Source organism: Canis lupus, chromosome 10, assembly GCF_048164855.1.
Source record: "Canis lupus baileyi chromosome 10, mCanLup2.hap1, whole genome shotgun sequence".
Taxonomy (NCBI): Eukaryota; Metazoa; Chordata; class Mammalia; order Carnivora; family Canidae; genus Canis; species Canis lupus.
The window spans coordinates 56,863,301-56,880,292 of record NC_132847.1 but is presented as its reverse complement, the minus strand read 5'-3'; the positions used below and the strand labels follow the sequence as shown (position 1 = coordinate 56,880,292).

Here is a 16,992-nt window from a genome sequence, read left to right as displayed (position 1 = left end):
GCATTAAGGAAGGCACTTGATGTAATAAGCACTGGGTATATTATTATTTTTTTAAATAAATTTATTTTTTATTGGTGTTCAATTTACCAACATACAGAATAACACCCAGTGCTCATCCCGTCAAGTGCCCCCCTCAGTGCCCGTCACCCATTCACCCCCACCCCCTGCCCTCCTCCCCTTCCACCACCCCTAGTTCATTTCCCAGAGTTAGGAGTCTTTATGTTCTGTCTCCCTTTCTGATATTTCCCACACATTTCTTCTCCCTTCCCTTATATTCCCTTTCACTATTATTTATATTCCCCAAATGAATGAGAACATATAATGTTTGTCCTTCTCCGATTGACTTACTTCACTCAGCATAATACCCTCCAGTTCCATCCATGTTGAAGCAAATGGTGGGTATTTGTCATTTCTAATGGCTGAGGAATATTCCATTGTATACATAGACCACATCTTCTTTATCCATTCATCTTTCGATGGACACTGAGGCTCCTTTCACAGTTTGGCTATTGTGGACATTGCTGCTAGAAACATCGGGGTGCAGGTGTCCCGGCGTTTCATTGCATCTGTATCTTTGGGGTAAATCCCCAACAGAGCACTCACTGGGTGTATTAATATGCAACTGATGAATCACTAAATTCTGTCCCTCAAACTAATAATACACCATATGTTAACTAACTTGAATTTAAATTTAAAAAGATAAAGATGCTTTATTTTTTATTTATTTTTTTAGAAGATTTCATTTATTTATTCATGAAAGACACAGAAAGAGGCAGAGACATAGACAGAGGGAGAAGCAGGCTCCTTGCAGGGAGCCCGATACAGGACTCGATCCCAAGATCCCGGGATCACTCCCTGAGCTGAAGGCAGATGCTCAACTGCTGAGCCACCCAGGCAACCTTAATTTTTATTTTCTAAAAAAGATTTTATTTATTTATTTATAAAAATCCAGGCTCTTTTTTTTTAATTTTTAAAATTTTTTTATTTATTTATGATAGTCACAGAGAGAGAGAGAGGCGCAGAGACACAGGCAGAGGGAGAAGCAGGCTCCATGCACCGGGAGCCCGATGTGGGATTCAATCCCAGGTCTCCAGGATCGCGCCCTGGGCCAAAGGCAGGCGCCAAACCGCTGCGCCACCTAGGGATCCCTATTTATTTATTTAAGATAGAGAGTACGTGCATGTGCACACATGAGGTGCACGGGGTGGGGGGGTGGAGAGTAAGAAGGAAAGAATCTCAAGTAGACTCTGAGCTGAGCATGGAGTCCAAGGCAGGCCTCAATCCCAGAACCTCAAGATCATGACCTGAGCTGATCAAGAGCTGGACCCCTAACCAACTGAGCCACCCAGGTGCCCCAGATTAAGATGCTTTAAAAAATTATGTACAATATTCTATCACATAAAAAATGATTTCTTAATATCAAATATACAGTGTTCAAAAATATGTACACAAATACATATATGTATCTAGAAATTATCTACACATTGACTCTTGTTGGTATATCTTCTAAGTCTCTTTTAATCAATAGATTCTCCTGCTTAATTAAAAAAAATATTTTGAAGAAACTTGGTTGTTTGCCTTATAGATTTTTCCATGTCTTGTATTTTGCTGATTACATCCCTAGAGATCATTTAACATGTTCCTCTGGTCTCTGGGATGAAATCCAGAAGTTCTCTCAGGTTCAGGTTTCATTTGGGGGCAAGGAAGTTTCAGAGTTGGCGCTGTGTACTTCTTGTTGCCTCTGCACTAGGAGGCTCATAATGGCTGGTTTTCTCTTGTCTTGGCTTATTAAGAAGATACTAATTAGTGGGTTGAGGTGCTTTCAGCCCAATCTGTTCATTATATTGTTCTTCACTTGCCTTTTGCCTAATGATTTTAGCAGTCCTTGATGATCATTGCCTCATTGCCTCATGCTATTATTTCATCAGGAATTTCAAATATTCTCTTTATTATAACATAATAATAATAATTAGCATAATAATATTCGAATGCTAATATCCTTTCACATTTACTAGCTGTAATTCTTCTATAATGAAGAGTTTGATCTCATTAATATTTGGTTACTCCAAAGTACAGTTCATAAAGGAAAGGCAGGGTAGATGCTTAATTCTTTTCCTTTATTTACTTGTTTATGGAATTATGAGTTTATTCTCAAGCATCCTCCAATATGTTGGTTATATATTGCTGCATATTAATTACCCCCAAACTTAGTGGCTTAAAATAACAATATTATTATGTCCCATAATTTTGAGGGTCTGGAATTTGGGCCAAGATTTGCTGATCAATTTTTTTTTTCCTGGTCAATTTTTTTGTTCCATATGGTATCAACTGAGGTTACTTGGGGGTAATCAGCTTGTGGATGGGCTGGTCGGGGGGATCTGAGACAGCTTTGCTGTATATGTGATGCCTTAGAAGGAATGGCTAGAAGGTTGAGCTTTGCTGGAACTGTCACCCAGGGTACCTACACATGGCTTCTCTGGGATGGCAGTCACATGGCTTCTTATCTGAAGCTCTTCTTATCAGGGCTCTCAGAGAGTGTTCAAGGAGACCCAGGTAGAAGCTGGAAAGCTTTTTCTGACCTACCTTCAGAAGGCATGCAGTATCATTTCTGCCATATTCTGTAATTACAAGTGAATCCCGGAACAGTCCAGATTCAAAGAGAGGGTACTATATAAGTACATGAATACTAGGAGGCACAGTTCATTGGGACCCTCTTACAGTTGCATGGCACACAGAAGCAAAGGCTCCCCCTAGCCTCTTTGAATGCACTTAATTCCTTTTCAGGGGTCTGGCCATCCTTTTAATTTTGACTGCCAGCTGGCTGCAGGAGCATAGCCTTCCTTGTTCTATGTGTCCACAGTCTCCTTCAAGGCCAGCAGAATGTGGACAGCCCCATTGTGAGTGAGTCCACAGTGAGTTATCAAATTCCTGAAGTGTTAGAGTGACCATTGCCACCTTCTGCTAACCACTGCCACATCGTGTCTTGTGGGCTCTGGCTTAAGCTGAACACCTTCACTGGAAACATCTTGAAGAAGTTGGCTTTGACTTGCTTGAAGACTTGAGCCAAGGTTCTGTTCTGGAAGTGTGGTCCTTTCCTGATACAAAGAAGCCATCCAACAGTAGTCACAGTGATTTCATGGGCAAGACTAAGGTGCTATGGCCATGCATCTGAAATGATTGCTTTTAATGGCTATAAAATATTTCATCCAGTGGGTGCAACATGCTTTACCAAACCACTTCACTTTTATGTTTGTATTTTTTTTATTATTTGTGAGTAATACTATATGTTTTTGTGCATTAAGTCTGTTTATTCTGTTAAATTCTTAATAAGCTAGATTTCTAAGAACAGAATTATTTTTTTGGCTTAAGATGTATTTTATCAATTTGCTTTCCAAAGAAGCAAACGGTTTATGTCCAAACAGCAGTGTACGTATATATTGGCTTTTCTGTAATCTCAACAGCTTTGAGAGGTATCCTTTAAAAATATTTTTGCTAATTTAGTAGGTGTAAAAGTGAACTTAAGGTTGCTTTGAATTTCTTTTTTTCCCCTTTACTCTTCTAAGTAGTCAGTTCTTTCCTCTTGTACCAGTATTATAGAGGGTTAGTTTGTTTAATGTATATCAATTTGGTACTGGTTACTGAAGGGAAACAGGTTATTTAGCCTGGAAACAGTGCTTCCAGTACAGATTGTATTAAAGATGTTCTTTTAACCATTTAAAAAAATTCAAAACATTTAGGTTCTAAATCTTCTCAGAGATGAGCAGAAGTAACATTTTTCTTCTTGAATTCTGCAGCTACAGGAAATTGACAAGCAGGCGCAATACCTAATTATATTTGAAATAACCCAGAGAAAATGAAAAAAAAAACCACCCCAAAACATTTAGAAATAACCTTTTACATGTGTAAAACAACTTAGAGGTTATAAATGGCTTTCACATTCATTATCTCATTTGAGTTTTATGTTCATCCCTGACGGTAGACTGAGAGGACTTATTATGACCATTTAACAGATGAGAACATTGAGGCTCAGAGAAGTTAAGTACATAGTGACCCAACTAGTTAACTATGGCAGATCTGAGTAGGATCCAGGCTTTCTGACTCCAAAAGAGTTTGTTCTTGCATTTATTTAAAAAGTCATTAATGATGAATTATCACATCTCAGGCAATAGGCTGGGAGATGGGGATGCAGTTATATAAAAAGAACCTGCCCTCCTGGAGTTTATAGTTCCAATAGGAGAGAAGAGCAATCACCATGTAAACTAGGAAAGGACAGGAGACCTAGACTACCCAGAGAACACTCAGCCCAGCGTAGGGTCAGGGGATAGGAATTAAGGCACGTGGGACACCTGGGTGGCTTAGTGGTTGAGCGTCTGCCTTTGGCTCAGGGCATGATCCTGGGGTCCTGGGATGGAGTCCCACATCAGGCTCCCTGCAGGGAGCCTGCTTCTCCCTCTGCTTATGTCTCTGCCTCTCTCTCTGTGTCTCTCATGAATAAATAAAGAAAATATTTTAAAAGAAAAAAGAATTAAGCAGGCTTCTTAGAAGAAGTCAAGATTAATGAGTTTCCTAGGCTATGAGGGTTGGGGCAAGACTGATCTAGTTCAAAGGAAGTAACTGATTGATCCAGAGGTGAGGGTGTGTACGGAGGTAGGCATGACAAACCTTGGTTGGATATGGGAAGTGAGGGCAAGGGATTCACTGAGGATAGGCCCAGGTTTCTGGCCTGAGTGCCTGAGAGGATGGAGATACCACTTACCAGGAAGGGTAGAGGGGGAAGAGCAAGTTGGGGGCACATGCTCATGTGCATCCATGTGGTGTGTGGTGATTGTCTAACTCTGAAAATCTTCAGGTAAATAAATAAGAACCTTTCTTTTCCCTAGAGAAAGCTATAGTCCAATGTGACACAAATAAATAATTCTGACATAAAGTGAGCCATGCTATGTGGTAGACATGTGCAAGAGGTTCTAAGGGCACAGAGGAGGGCAGAACGAAATTGTGGGGTAGGAAAAGAAGTGTTGAGGAGATTTCTCAGAGGAGGTGATATGTGGAGTACACAAGAGGGAACCCAGTAACAGAAGTGTGAAGGAATTGGGAGTTCTGTGTGGCAGGGTATGGAGTGTAAATGAAAGTTTTCTTGGAGCTGGAGGCTATAGGGCTGAGAGGTATGGACTTCATTTTGATGATGGGCTAGGATTCAAGAAATCTGTTTTCAATCACTAGAATGTAGCTGCATCCACTAGAATATAAGTTATCCAGGGACAGTCAGTGCATGGTGTCTGACACATAGCAGGCACTCGGAATATTTCTTGGATGAATGAGTTGGTGATAATGAGAACTTTCCCTTATTTTCCATATTGTTGGGGGATTTCCCAACACCATCTAATTTTCTTTTGATGATATACATTTCATAATAAGTCTTAACATACAACTTATATACTGAAAGCAGATTTTATTCATATGTTTAACCTTTTTAAAGGTAACCACTATTTTTTTTAATGAAAAACAATGTACAAGTGGTTTTGTGGGTCCGTATGAGTTACATATTATGTAAGAATTGTGAAGTGCATGGACCATTTTGAAAATGTAAGTAGATGTTAAAGCATTTTAGTAGATGCTGTTTTCATTATCATTAAAAAGTTGGAAAAGATCAGATAACTAAAATTATTTTGAAAAATTTTTAGATATTACTAGACTCCGTTATATCCTGGAGCCAGCAATCTAAAAGCTTGGTGGGTTTAGCAAGTATTTTCAAATGTCATTATTGTTGGGGTGATGAATAATACTTAACAACCAACAAAAAGTTATCAAATGTTAGAGATGGAGAATTCCTTTGACTTCTGGTCCATCTTTTCATTGCATAGGTGAAAAACAGGCCCAGAGAGGGAAAGAGACTTGTCTAAGATCACACAGCAAAATTAGTGCAGAGCCAAGAATAGTGTCAAGATATTTGACTCTTAGTCCATCACCTTTTCTATTATTCTATGCGGTAGTGGTTATTGTTTTTGTCTATCTAGAACCCCTTCTTCCACTTCAGGAAAGTAACTTCCCTCTGGCCATAGCGGTGGGCATGTACTAGGCCAATCATTTTATGTACATCACTCTTTCTGGCATTAGTCATTGGGTCAAGGGATGATCATGTGACCCAAGTTTTACCAATCATAATTGTTCCCCAAAATTTGTAGAAAGAAAAGGACCTTTTCCTCTGTGGTTATGAAGTTGTGAAGATATGAGCTCAGAACTGGGTGTCTGGTCCTGTATCACATGGAAAGAATGAGAACAAAAGGAAAACAGAAAGAAAGGAGAGGCAGTCTAGATGGAATTTGAATTACATATTCTAGTCACCGAGGTGTATTCATCCCAGGTTTTTTTAGCTCTTTGTTTTTAAACCAATGATAAATCTTAACAATAACCACCCATTTTTTTTCTTTTTTTGTTTAAGTAAGTTGGATTTCAGTTCCTGTTCCTTGCAGCCAAAGAGTCTAGCCCAGGATTTCTCAACAGCAGCAGTACTGACATTTTGGAACAGATCATTCTGTGTTGGGAGGGGCTGCTCTGTGCACTGTACGATGGTTACCAGCAGCCTTGGCCTTTACCCCACTAGATGCCAGTAGCACCCCACCCCAATTGTGACAAGCAAAAAACAATGTCTGTGACAACCAGACATTGTCAGATGTCCCCTGGGGGATGGGGCAAAATTGCTCCTGGCTGAGAACCACTGGTGTAGTTTTATTTAAACAAACAAACAACAACAAAAACAAATTAGATAGGGAAAACTGATATTCAGTGAAGTGTGGGACTTTTTTCAAGGTGGCAAAGATAGGACTACCACATGAGCAGAAAAGATCCAGGAAGTGATACTACAAAGATGTTGGAACATGTAGATATTGGCTCTCAGAGCTGTTGGAATAATAACAAACTCTACAAAATGATTTGGGATTTTACCCATGACACAGGCGGTAACTCTTAAGAATTCTCACGCATTTCACGAGATGGTGAGACAAAGCAATGCCAGTTTTATTTCTGTTGTCTTAGATTTTTCTGGTGAATGACTTGGAGATCTGGGTTCAGTGAACTTTGGGTGTCTCCAGAAAGCTTACCACATACCCTTCTGAAGGAGATATCCAGGAAGCCAAACCTTGTTACAATTAAAATATGATTCGTTGCAAAATGATGTCTATGTGAGATCAATAGAATACCATGAAGAATCAGCTTCATTTTTCTTAGAACTGTTTTTGAGATACTACTCTTCAAGAGGCATGGTGAGGGAAAGAGGACTAGCACAGGAATCAAGAGGTCTAGATGTGAGCTTGTGAGACTCTACCACTAATGCTGTGTGACATTGTGCATGTATCTACCTCTCTCTGGGCCTCAGTTTCCTTTTCTAATGAGGGGTTGGATCAGACAAACACTGAGGAGATTTCTAGCATTTATTTCCAGTGATTCTTTTTTTTTTTTAATTTTTATTTATTTATGATAGTCACAGAGAGAGAGAGAGAGAGAGAGAGAAGCAGGCTCCATGCACCGGGAGCCCGACGTGGGATTCGATCCCGGGTCTCCAGGATCGCGCCCTGGGCCAAAGGCAGGTGCCAAACCGCTGCGCCACCCAGGGATCCCCTATTTCCAGTGATTCTTATAGGCAGATTCTACGTCATATTTATTTTGGCATTTGTATCCCCAACCCAAGACCCAGCGCAGCACCAGAAACAAAATAGTACTAAGCAAAAGCTTTTTAATTCAGTTAACTGAATTACTTAGGAGATAAATGCCAGTAACATCACAGTTTCTACAGAGGCATAGAATTAGAAAGGATCTTAGAATTGAAAGGGGTTCCTGGGCAGCCCCGGTGGTGCTGCGGGGCTTTAGCACCGCCTGCAGCCTGGGGTGTGATCCTTGAGACCCGGGATCGAGTCCTGAGTCGGGCTCCCTGCATGGAGCCAGCTTCTCCCTCTGCCTGTGTCTCTGCCTCTCTCTCTGTCTCCGTGTCTCTCATGAATAAATAAATAAAATCTTAAAAAAAAAGGCGGGGGGAGGGTTTCCTAAGGTTATTCAGTCAAATTTCCCAACCAAAGCTGGAACCATCACCTTATTTCCCACAGATAAACATATACTTTTTGCTTAATACTTCGGATGACTGGGAGCTCAGTAACCATGAGGCAGCCAATTCCACTTTTGGATAGATCTAGATATTAGAAAATTCTTTTTTTTTAAGATTTTATTTATTCATTAGAGACACAGAGAGAGAGACAGAGACAGAGACGTAGGCAGAGGGAGAAGGAGGCTCCATGCAGGGAGCCCTATATGGGACTCAATCCCAGGACTCCAGGATCACGCCCTGGGCCAAAGGCAAGACGCTCAACTGCTGACAGGTGTCCCAGAAAATTCTTTTTTATCTGGAACCTAAATTAGCCTTCTCATAGCTGTCACTGGCTTCTAGTTTTACTTTTTTAAGTTAAGTTTCATTTTAATTCAAGCATATGTGCGTATAACTTGAAGTCAAATAATACTACAAGTCTTATTTATAATGAAAAATAACTCTCTTCTTTATCCTTTCTCATTTCACAGGGCTGCTCCTTCCAGATGACTGCTTTCCATTCCTTTAGCTGTTTCTTTGGCCTTTTTATACCTCATTTCTGACTGATATGCTTATACTGTCATTTTTTTATTTATAAATCTTAGATATTATCTATTGATTCCTTATTTTTGTAGAAGAGGATTTAGCCCTCTTACCTCACTTCTTCCAACTTTCTTTCCCTTCATTCTTTCACTATACTCTTACAATGTTTGGTTCAGTTAGTATTCAGTGTTTTTATTAGTATGACTACATAAATATTGTTTAATGCTAATTCAAGTAAAATACTGTGTTTTTCTTCTTTTTGTTTTTCCTGGACTTAATAATTGCTTTGATTAGGTTTCTATGTACTTTTCTCTAATTATTCTCAATTTTTTAAAAGATTTTTATTAATTTATTCATGAGAGACACAGGGAGAGAGGCAGAGACATAGACAGAAGGAAGAATAGGCTCCCTGTGGGAAGCCCAATGTGGGCCTTGATCCCAGGACACCGGTATCACGACTGGAGCCAAAGACAGGCATTCAACCACTGAGTCACCCAGGTGCCCGTATTCTCAAATGCTTCAACTAAACTGTAAAACACTTGTTAATACATCATTTTTTAAAAGTTTTTATTTTTATCAGAGTTATACAGTATATATATGTTTATATGTAGTTGTATACAAAGAGTCAAATAATTCCATAAGATTTGACAGTGATAAACCCTTGAATTGGTGCCACAATATACATTTCAGAAAGTACTTTTACCTAATCCTGAACAACTGCTGTGGCTGTAGGTTGTTGTGTTTTGGTAACAGATTAAGAAAATGAGGCTCAGAGAGGGGTAATGATCTGCTTAAGGTTACACATTAAGCACCCAGAAGAGCAGAGTCTTTAATGCAGTCCATCATTTTCCCAACTACACTTGGAAACATTATTTTGAGTCCAGACTGGTCAATGGCAGAATGTGCTCTAAAGATAAGGGGTATGAGATATGACTCTTGGGATGTGACTCATTTTTAATACATTGGAAGAAATAATTTCTGTGCAAATCAGGACTCAGCAACTGGCAGGACAGAGTGGGGTTGGCAGCCATCCGAAGCTTCAGTGTGAAAGTCGAGAATGTCTCCACACCCTATAATCCCACAAATAGGGTCTCTATTTTTCAAGATTCCTAAACAGTGTTACACAAACCCTCCAGGGGCTTAAACTTGACACACAGACAGGTAAGCAGGGGCAGGTATGTAATCTCCTCACACATCCTGTAGCCACCTCCCTAGCTGGTAGAGAACAGTATTGCCTTAATCCCCGTGAGGCAGATCTCTTCTTGCTCCTGTTGGAAACCTAAAGGGAAGGATGAGAAATGGCCCCAGGCCTGACATCAAATCATTCTCATTTTGCAGAAGTGAGCTCTACAATGTAGAAAGAAAGCTACATTCAGAAACAACCAGAACAGTCCCTGCACAATTAGGACTGTGGAGAGGGCCCCTTTTGACACATGACTGCCCCGGGGGTTGACTGAGACTGACTCCTAGTCCCTCAGAGGTGGGAGATGCCTGGCTCCAGTTTTTTTTATCAGAAATAAGGTGGGGGAAGATTTGTCTCCTTACATCTTAGAGGAGTGCTGCTTACATCTAAGGGAAGAGGGATGTGACACTTCCCTGTGCAGCCCCCAAGTATTCCTGACCCTCTTTCTCAGCCTTAATTTCCCAAACCTTTGGAGCAGCACTGAGAGTGACTCAGGAGTTACTTTGAGAATGGACAGACTGTCTGCTGTGAGGACTCATACCCAGAACACCTGGGAGCAGGTGTGTGGCACCCAGGACAGGGGCAAGCAGCCTGGCCTAGACAGGGAAACAGGGAAGCAACAGGGGCTCCCAAGCCTTTTCCCTGACTCTGGAGTCCATGGTTTCATGTGGTTTGAAAAAAGCTAGTGGTAGAGACCACAGAGCCTTGGATTTAGAAGAAATCTTTGTGACCTGCTATTTGAGAGAGCAGAATGAGAGGCTTGGGAGGTGGAGGGCCCTGCCCCTCACCATCCAGCAGATTGGTGCCAGAGGTGCTAATAGCAGTAACAGAGGGCTCAAGGTATGCCAAGCTTGGCAAACTGCATCCATTACTCATTTAATCATCCTGATAACTCTGTGAGGGGGGTGCCACTATTTTTCCTGTTTTTGAGATAAGCAAAATGAAGCTCAGATTGGTGAATTTGCCAAAGACATGGGGCTAGAAGGGGGCAGGATCAGGATCCCAGGCCTGTGCTCATGGACTCGTGAGCAGTTAGATAGGACCATACTTTACATAGGAATTGAAGTATTGCATTTACCTCTGTCACTGTTCATATGTCACTCAACATACTTTATGGAAGAATCTGAGACTCTGAGGAGGAGTCAGGAGGCCTTGGGTCCCAGCCACCTGCCTGACTTGCTGACTTGTTACACTTGCTGTGTAACTTGGGACACGTATCTTCCTTTCCCTCTCTGACCCTCAGTTTTTTCATCTTGGGGGTAATGTGATGAAAGTGCATTTGTGCTACAAACAGGGATGGTCACGTGTTGTGGACATATTTCTGTCCAGCCCTCAATGGCAAAGGGGGAAAAGGCCACCAGAGGAGATTCTGGGTGGTGGCACAGGGCTTGGCCTCCCAAGAGGCTGGGCTGTTTCTAGCCCACCAGTCAGGCCAACACAATACCTCCACTTTTGTTTGACTTGGCTTCTTGTACCTTGTTTAGTCTGCAGAGCAGGGAGCTTATCCTGCTGCCTTTGTCACAGGCCATTAGTACACACATAATCCCCAGGGGTTTACTGCTGGCTGCTTTCTCTAGGAATTCGGGGAGGGCCAAAGAGGGAGCCCAGCTCTTAGGAGCCATCACCTTGCTTCCCTCCTCCGACCCCCTCCCCTTCAGAGCAGTCTCTGCTGAGAACCCATGGCAGTGTGTGTTCTCCTGGGCTGCTATTCTGGCTGTGTGACCTTGGGCCAGTCTGTCCCCCTCTCTGGGTTCTTGTTTGCCAGTCCGTGCAAGCAGAAAGCTGGCTCAGATGCCCTGAAGGGACTTCAACCCCATGAGGATCGGAAATACATTCCTAAGTGGTTTCTCCCCCTGGAGGCCTCCCTTGTCCCTCTACTGTCCCCTCCCCCAATTCTGAAGCAATTTGTAGCACCTCCCAGGCTTTTGATGATCCTATCCCTGCCCTGAGCCTGGGGCCAATCTCTCTCTCATTCAACCTCCTGCTTGTGAATTGGGGATAATAATAGTACCCAATAACTCACCCTGCTGCTATGGGGATTAACTAATTAGTGGTTATTAAGAGATGGAGGAACACAGCCCTGTGCTGCTCCCATTAAGGACACTTTTCCTCCTCTGAGTTCCTGCTACTGTCTGCACAATTTCAGGGAGTTAGTTGGAAAACCCCGAGAGTCCTGACTTCCAGGACCCTACTGTGTAGGTGGAGAAACTGAGGCCAAGGAGGAAAAGGAGTAGTCTAGGACTATGGTCATTTTGCAGCAGAGAGGGGACCCGAACGTCTGTCTCACACTCTCCACTCCACGTAGCAGTCGTGGTCCTTGTCTATGGTGGTGGGCCCTGAGCCGGGATGGAAGATGCATCCAAAGACTCCTGCACTCAGGCCTGGTTCACAGGGGTTCCACAGCTTGGTGTCAGGAAACAAAATTTGGCTTCATCAGACCTGGGTGCCAGCCCTGGCATCTAGGCTCACTAACTGAGTGACCCTGGGCATATCACCCTTGCTTACTACTTACCTATCACTTTCTTCCTCTGCAAATATGGGTAATGACACCTCCCTCAAAGGTTGCTGTGAGGATTAGCCCAGAGTAGGTATTCAGGAAACAGTAGGTGTTATGCTATTATGTTGTTTTTGACTGCCACGATGGCCAAAACTCACCAGCAGAGCTGTTGGCTATTCTTTAGGAGTAAATACTCACTAAGTGCCCCTGCAGACTAACCCTGGCTGGTGGCTCCCATGTGCAGCACCCCATGTCAGCAAAAGAGATGTTATTACCCCATTTGACAGAACTGCACATGTACAGAGGCTTAGAGAGGGAAATGACTTGCCAAAGCCATGTTTGCTTTAGAAGTGACATGATTTCTTTTTAAGTTTCTTCTCTTTCCTCGCCATCTTTCATGTCCCTGCACCTTTAAATTCTTGTCCATTTCTCTCTTCTTTTTCTGGAATGAAATGTGAGTAATGCCTGGCTCACCACAGGAGCAGCCCATGCCCCTCATTGTCCCTCCTGCCCCACCTTCATTAGCATTCCTAAACTCATCTCAGAGGACACCTGGCCAGCTCAGTCAAGAGATAGAGCATGTGACTCTTGACCTTAAGGTTGTGAGTTCAAGCCCCGTGTTGGACATAGAATTTACTTAATTAAAAAAAATAAAAACCACATTTTGGAAGTTGGATATTTGCTGGAAGCCATGTAGGGGCGCAGGAAGCTATTGGGTCTTAACCAGGCTCAGTGTGGGAAGATAAGACCCCTGCCTCAGCACTGGGTATGGTCTCTCTATAATATTGATGATATTGATACTAGCTCCCATTGCTAAGAACTCATGAAGAGCCATGCATGGTGCTAAGCATTCATTGTTTCTTCATTGCAACCCCTGGGCTCTGTATCCCATACTACTAACTCCAATTTATATATGAAGAAATGGAAGTTCAGAGAGAGGAAATGACTTGCTCAAGGTCACACAGCTGGTAAGTGGCTGTGATTTAAACCCAAGTCTTGCCACTAAGGCACATAGCCAGATTCTATATCCCTCTGAACTTCTTCATCCTCTCTGGGGCCTGGGACTGACCCAGGCCCAAATCTGAATTGTCCCTGGTCACCTCTATCCTCCTGGCTATTGCGATTGTCCTCTCACCTGAGTGACAGACAGACATGTATATGTATATAAGCAGTCTGTTTGCCTGTGAAATGGAAATAATACTAATGAGCAACTTACAGGGAGGGTATCAAAGGTAAAATGTGAGCATAGCACTTATCAAGATGCCTGGCATATGGAGAACACATCATCAGTGGCAGCAGTTACTATTATTGACATGACCTTGACTTCTTGTAAGATTCATGGAATAAGGAAGTTCATATGGTTAATACGAAAGAGAAGCCAGAAGAGGTCCTATGCTAATAGGATAGAATGTTCTGTCTCTGATGACCTGTTGAGGCTGTAGCCAGGACAACAGCACACTAAAAAGAATGGGTCATTGTCCCTGGGGCTTGCCCTGGGGCAGAGAGAGTACATATAGTCTGTGGAGGCCCCAGAAGGAAAGCCAGTAGGGAGGAACTGCTAGAGGGAGGCTCGTGTTTAAATGCCCATAAAAGGGAAAAGCTTTCTTGAGTGGTCCTTGAGTGGTGTTGAGCTCCCCGAACTGGAGGTATATGAGCAGAAGCTGCAGGCTAACCGTGCTGGTGTGGTAGAGGGCATGTTAGTGGCTATATCCTGATTTCTAAGGTCTCAGGACAGGGAAGTTACAAAAAGATTGATTCTGGCTCAGCATGAACAAAAGAGTTTTCTGGCAGGGCTCTCTATACAGGTGGATTGTGCTGCTTCGGGGAATGACAGTGAGGTTCAAATCCTAGGGAGCACTGAAGCAGAAGCTGGATAAACACTTGACAGGAATGTTGTTGAAAGGATTAATGCATTAGATAGCAGGTTGGATTAGATGGTCCCTCAGTGAGAGGTGACATGGCAATTGGAGAAAAAACCGGGAGCTGGAGTCTAACCTCAGGTCCAGTCTAGGCTCCAGTATTTGCCAGCTGGGTGACACTGATCAAGAGTCTTTCCCTGTCTGAGCTTTGGTTCCCTTTCCTGTAAAATGAGAATTATAATCTCTCCTGCTTACCTCCCAGGATTTAGTGAAGGGTCAGAGACACACAAACTATAAAAAAGCTTTGTGAGCTCAGATGCCACTGGGAAGTATTATTCTGGCCCTGTCAAAGGTCGGGAGGGGAGTAGAGAGAAAGGAGAGAGAGGAGAAAGGAGGATATATCTGGCATTGTGCTGGGTGCTGGATTGGAGAAGAAAGGAATTTATAGTAGATGGTTTCCCCCTCTTAGAGGTGCAGCAATAGTTTGAGTTTCTAAAACAGTGCTGTATATTAGAACTTTCTGCAGGGATGAAAATGCTCTATTTGCACTGTTTAAACAATAGCCACTAGTTACAAGGACTACTGGACCCTTGAAAAGTGGCTAGTATAACTAAAGAACTAAATTTTAAATGTTTACATTTGATAGCCACCTATGGCTAGGGCTACCATATTGAACAGCTCAGCTCTAGAGAAAGTAACAGGAACCTCGCTCCTTCCCACCATCCCTTCCCTTGCTTCCTAAGCAGCTGCTCTGGCCCCACACTGGCTGGGTACTACAGAGGTCACCATAATGAACAAGACATGGTCCCTGTTCTTGGAGTGCTCTCAGCTCATTCTGGGAGATGGATAGATTTGCATTTGGATAGGAATTATAATCCATGGCGAGGCATATGACTCTACAGCTGTGTGGGAATAAAAGGAAGGAGCCACCACTCACTCAGCTGGGGCTCCAGGGGCTGCATGTGAAGGATGAACTGGGACTGTCTAGGCAGGAAAATGCCTTTCTGGTGAGGGGGCAGCATAGGCAAAGTCTTGAGGGCAAGAAAAAGCATAGAGTATTTGGAGAGTGAAGGTTAGCCCCAAAATGGAGGAGGGCCAGTAGCAGGAATCCAATCCCAGGTTCCCTGTTCCAGTCACTCAAGGAATGCCCGCCAAGCTGACAGGGAGAGGCCACCAGGGGCAGCCCTGACATGGGGGCTGGCTCTCAGTCCCATTCAGGACAAGGGAAGGGGATGGCTTTGCAGGTCTCCTCCCTCTGCCCCTTACTTGTCTCCCTGCCTTACCTTCATGGAAGGACTCAGGGCCCGTATGTCCTCCTTTGGTATACCCTTGAGAGTCCTTCTATGAGAACACCTTCTTGTCTCAGCCTTCCTCTGAAAACTTGCTAATGACTCAGGCTTTGGCATTACTGGGCTGGGCTGTCTTTTTGTTTCATAGGTCCTGGGTTCACAGCTGTACTGACTTCCCAATTGGCATTCCTGCCTCCAGCCCCACCTCACTCCAGTCCAATCCCCACATCAGCTGAGAGAACCTTCCCCAAAGTGACTACAAGAGCAATTACTGGAAGACCTGGCTAAAAATTGGTTCTGGACAAGGTATGTACATATTTTCACTGACTACCACCCCCTTGCAGGGAGAAAATATCCTGCCTAAGGATTTGGTGTGGCCCAAGTTTAAGAAAAGCTTTGGTCAGCATAGCCATTGGATGTTGTGCAATGCACATGGTTGGTAGCCTGCCCAGTGCCCTCTCACCTTTTGCTCTCTCCTACCAGAACCCTAACAAGATTGAGATAGCCCCCTCATACACAGCCACAGCCATCTGCTTCTGGGGCCCTCTGACCCACCCCCAGCTTTATTTTTTTAAATATTTTTATTTATTTATTCATAAGAGACACACAGAGAGAGGCACAGACAGAGGCAGAGGGAGAGGGAGAAGCAGGCTCCCTGCAGGTAGCCCGACATGGGACTCGATCCTGGGTCTCCAGGATCACTCCCTGGGCTGAAGGCGGTACCAAACCGCTGAGCCACCGGGGCCACTCTCACCCCCAGCTTTAGAGATGTGTGTGATCGATCTGAAGAAAATTCCATTTTTCTTGTTGTTGTCTCTGTCCTAATCCATTGGTTGAGGAAAGGAATGAGATCCAAGTTTGGCCAATGTAGCACAGGAGATACCTGCTGGAAACTTCAGGAGAAAGTTTCCTTGCCTTATCCCTGAGAAAGAGCTGTTGTAAAAGCTGGTCCTTCTACTTCCTCAGGTTGATGTCATGTGGATATTTCATATGGATGTGGTATCTGAAATCACTCTGGTCATTTCTTTTCTAGGTAGAGTGGGGATCTTAAAAGAACCTTGAAGATACCATTAAACCCCTGAGTCAATGCACCCTGGAGGTTATCCCACCAATAGACTTTGTTTTGTGAAATAATACATTTCTGTTATTTGCAACAGAAAGCTTTTTAACCAATACAATGAGGTCAGAGACATTGATCAGGGCTCTTGTAGTTTCAAGTGATAGAAAACTCCAACTGGCTTGAGAATAAAGGGGACATGATACTGTTTGCATAATATTAAAGATGGATTTTCACATCGGCAGAGGAATCTATGCAGATTATATGGATTTAGGAAAATATTTTTCTTAGAGTAGTTTAGATCCCATACTGACTTCAAGAATTATTATTTAGCTTTGGAATATTGTGTGTGTGTGTGTGAGAGAGAGAGAGAGAGAGAGAGAGAGAGAGAGGGAGGGAGGGAGAACATGTGCATACACTCATTCATGTGTGGGAAGAATGAATAGCCTTATCCCATACTGATGGAGACACATTGATGAGCACTGTCCTTGGA

General features: G+C 43.1%; 1 protein-coding gene and 2 long non-coding RNA genes across 13 annotated transcripts in view; 2 read left to right on the top strand and 1 right to left on the bottom strand.

Moving 5' to 3' along the window:
• Nucleotides 1–16,992, top strand: part of TRMO (tRNA methyltransferase O) — a 197,039-nt gene that overhangs the window by 124,452 nt on the left and 55,595 nt on the right. The window lies entirely within an intron of this gene.
• On the bottom strand, nt 9,217–13,702 carry LOC140640979 (uncharacterized). The gene is made up of 3 exons (XR_012037559.1): nt 13,511–13,702; nt 12,310–12,736; nt 9,217–9,893 (listed from the first exon to the last, which is right to left on the bottom strand). It is a non-coding gene; the product is annotated as an uncharacterized lncRNA (long non-coding RNA).
• The window catches only part of LOC140641729 (uncharacterized), a 37,264-nt gene continuing 34,041 nt past the window's right edge, over nt 13,770–16,992 (top strand). For all 6 annotated transcript variants that reach the window (XR_012038333.1, XR_012038332.1, XR_012038330.1 and 3 more), the window contains exons 1-2: nt 13,770–13,940; nt 15,591–15,748. This is a non-coding gene — a long non-coding RNA (uncharacterized lncRNA). The remainder of the gene's footprint in view (nt 13,941–15,590; nt 15,749–16,992) is intronic.